Genomic DNA, 4,326 nt, shown 5'->3' with positions numbered 1-4,326 from the left:
CCACTTTGTGATTGACTTACCCTTAAAAAAGATTGACCCTGGTCACACACACACACACACACACACACACACACACATACACATCATAGGGTGTCACTGCTGAAAGATATTGTAGCAATCATGTAATGTGTATATATATGTATATGTGCACATATGTATATGTTATATGTATGTGTGTATGGAGAAAGAATATATAGTAATGCATCATGTGACAACAATCTGATAAATGTGTCATTAGGTGATTTCATCATTGTACAAACATCATAGAGTGTATTTACACACTTAGTAGTATAGCCCACCACACACCTAGGCTATGTGGCCTGTTGCTCCCAGGACAGAAACCTGTGCAGCATGATACTATACTGAATAATGTAGGCTGTTGTAACACAATGGTTAGTATTTGTGTATCTAAACATAGTTAAGCATAGGAAAGGTACAGTAAAAATATGGTATTATATAATCTTAGGAGACCACTGTTGTGTATTTAGTTCATCATTGACCAAAGTGGTGTTAATGTGATACATGACTATATATTCATGTATAGCTATCAGAAGAATGACTCCAGCTATCTGTCGATATACACACACACACACACCACCCTCACGATACTCTTTTTTTCCTCCTAAACTAAAACTTATAGCATAACATAACAGGAGTAGGAAATTTGCTGTGATGGATTTGGGGTTCAGGTGACGACTACCTGTTTTTTGGACATATTTGAGAACACTTAAGATTCGTTGGCCCATGTTGTAAAAACCACAGAATCTGGGCCTCCCTCCTCAACTGTGATATCTGACACCCAGGGAATGAAGTGGTAACCTCAATTACACCACTAGATCTGGGCCAGTCTTGTTTTCCCTACATGGCTGGCCTACCTTGGGTAGAGAGCAGCTGCCTTGAGAAATTCAAGTGAAAATAGTAACAGATCATTTCCATGTTCTCATCCCACCCCACATAAAATATACACAGACCAGATACCGCTAGCCTGAGCAGGGCCTTCAGGGAGCAGTGTCAGGGCCGTTGCATTTAAGATCCTCCCTTATTGAGTTAGGACACTCTATACATAGCTCATGGTGTTTTCCTTTGAGGTGCTGCAACTGTGCCAAATCCCAAAATCTTAGTTGTCCCTCTACATATTACAGAAGTCCAGCTCTTCACAGACACTTTCCATCTTAAACTTGCTGGAGCAACAGGGAGATGTGTAATTTATTGAGTAGCTACTGTGGGTCAAGTGTTACATCTCAACTGTGTGCCCCATTAGAACAAGGCTGCTTGTCTGTTTTGTTCTTTGCTGATTCGCCAATGCCTAGAACAGTGCGGCAGTGTCTACTGAAGAGGTGAATTAAACTTTACATACATTAACTCAAAAACTTACATAACCCTGTAAGGAAGAGATTTGTAGTGGACACCAAGGGACTGTCCACTTAACACCACATACTCCTAGGAGTAGGAACTACTCTTGCCTCATATACCACAAGGGTTTGTGGCCCACACATAGCGCTGCCCACCTGGCAGAGGCTCAGCTAGGTTGAGGTCTGTACCCTCACTGCACAGAAGGACTTCCCAGCAGAGTTGACTCAGTTGAAGTTCCTAAAGTCAAAAAAAAAATCCTGGGCAATTATTAGAATGTTTAAACCTAGAAAAGCAAGCACATTCACATGCTAAAACCTGATCAGCTGAGTCTGTCTGGACTAGTTTGAATGCTAAAACGTATCAAGACCAAACCACAAAGCAGGATAAAAGGGATTTACTGAAGAAGCAGCCTCTACTTTCAATGCCATTTCTCTCCTTGAATTTAATTCAATATTACTATATTGTTGTTTTATTTTGGAATCTTATCCCTGTTTACCAAAGTGATGCATGCTTAATATAGTAACTTTGGCAGGTATAAAAGAAGTTGGGGAAAATTGTCCAGAATTCCACCTTATAGGGAATGATTAAAGCTTTGAGATATTTTCTTTGAGACATCTTATATATTTTTACATACTACAACTTTACATATTGACCTTTTTTCTTGTTAATATTAGATTTTATAAATTCCCTGCACCCCCCAAACCCCCACTGGGCAGTATTGTTTACTACAGGGAAAGGTGGAGTTCCCTGGAAAGGCACTGACAGAGTATTTTAGAGGCTTCCTTTACAAGTATACAGACCTAAAATAAAGACATGGGCCCTTAGGTCTTTGAGGGGCACTGGGAGCCAGCAGTGGAGTGAGGAGGTACTGCAGGAAAGAGAAGATGGCCAGTAGAGGGTGTGTTCCTACACCAGCTCCACAGGGAGTGACTGAAGCCCCGCCCTGCAGAAAGCTCGGGGAAGTGGCACAGTATGTCTCATACCACAGAGGTATCCCAGTCAAGCCCCCAAGAGAGAACTGACGTATTTGCACACACACACACAAAGAAAACTTCCCTCAACAACACGCCTAGAAATGTGTAATAAAATAAACACATGCTTATTTTAATGTTTTGTTTGTCATAAGAAAATTAGGGAACTCCCTACAGTCTCTAAAGAGGGAGCTAAAACTGCAGGTAAAGACAATTCTAAAAGCAAGGACAGATTACCTATGGGGGAAAAAAGTATGGCAGCAGATCTCTCAGCAGTACAATCAGAAGCCAATCAATGATGATCTGTTTGAAGTGCTGAGAGAGGCCGGGAGTGGTGGCTCACACCTATACTCCCAGCACTTTGGGAGGCCAAGGCAGGTGGATCACTAAAGGTCAAGAGTTTGAGACTAGCCTGGCCAAGATGGTGAAACCCTGTCTCTACTAAAAATACAAAAATTAGCCGGGTGTGGTGGCGTGCACCTGTAATCTCAGCTACTTGGGAGGCTGAGGAAAGAGAATCACTTGAACCCTGGTGCAGCGGTTGCAGTGAGCTGAGATTGTGCCACTGCACTCAAGCCTGGGTGATACAGTGAGACTCAGTCTCAAAAGGAAAGAAAGAAAAGAAAGAAAAAAGAAAGAACAGAAAGAGAAAAAGAAAGAAAAAGAAGAAAGAAGAGAGAAAGGAAAGAAGAAAGAAAAAGAAGAAGGAAGGAAAAAAGAAAAGAAAGAAGGAAAGGAGAGAGGGAGGTAGGGAGGAAGGAAGGAGAAAGAAGGAAAAGAAAAAAGGAAAGAAAAGGAAAGGAAGGAAGAAAAAAGAAAAAGAAGGAAAGAGGGAGGGAGGAAGGAAGGAGAAAGAAAGAAGAAAAAAGGAAAGAAAAAGGGAAGAAAAGGAAGGAAGGGAAAGGAAGAAGAAATAAAGAAAGAAGAAATGAAGGAAGGAGAAAAGGAAAGAAGGAAAGAAGAGAGGGAGGGCGAGAGGAAGAAGGGGAAAGAAAAAAGGAAGGAAGGAGAAGAAAGGAAAGAGAAAGAAAGAAAAAAGAAAGAACTGAGAGAAAATTACTTAATATTTTGAGACAAAAACTTAATTCACTATCAACACACTTTCACTGAATGATGTATTTCAGGGAGAAGGAAGTTCTAACCCCACCCCCCCCCAAAAAAAAATCAGTGGCCAAAAGATAAACATGTAACTATGTGTGCATATCCAAACAAACATTGGCTATACGTTAATGATATTAATGTCTAATTTAGGGTAGGGATTGCTGAAAAGCAAAACAAAACAAAAATAGAAAGAAAATGCTGGTCAGGCTGAAAATTATGGTGCGAGAACTGCATGATGAATGCACAAGCTTCAGTAGCCAATTCAATCAACTGGAAGAAACGGTATCAGTGATTGAAGATCAAATGAATGAAATGAAGCGAGAAGAGAAATTTAGAGAAAAAAGGAGTAAAAAGACATGAACAAAGCCTCCAAGAAATATGGGACTATGTGAAAAGACCAAATCTACGTCTGATTGGTGTACCTGAAAGTGACAGGGAGAATGGAACCAAGCTGGAAAACACTCTGCAGGATATTATCCAGGAGAACTTCCCCAACCTATCAGGTTGATCTATCAGGATGCCTATCAGGATGATCACTGATGTGTTCCTGTCCTTTTCAGTCGGTCACTAAGCCCCGCGGATCCTCCCTCAGAAATATCTCTCAGCCCCAGCATCTCCTCTTCCTCACTGCTACCTTAGTGCCTGCCCTCATCGCTCACCCTGGGTAGGTAGTCAATGACTCATTTATCACCTTGTCTCCCTCCTCTTCTTTCTCCCTTCTCTGCTGCTACAATAATATTTAGAAAAAGCAAGTCTTGGCCGGGCGCGGTGGCTCACGCCTGTAACCCCAGCACTTCGGGAGGCCAAGGCGGGTGGATCACCAGGTCAGGAGATCGAGACCATCCTGGCTAACACGGTGAAACCCCGTCTCTACTAAAAAATACAAAAAACTAGCCGGGCG

Source organism: Piliocolobus tephrosceles, chromosome X, assembly GCF_002776525.5.
Source record: "Piliocolobus tephrosceles isolate RC106 chromosome X, ASM277652v3, whole genome shotgun sequence".
Classification (NCBI taxonomy): domain Eukaryota; kingdom Metazoa; phylum Chordata; class Mammalia; order Primates; family Cercopithecidae; genus Piliocolobus; species Piliocolobus tephrosceles.
This window is presented reverse-complemented; position numbering follows the sequence as displayed.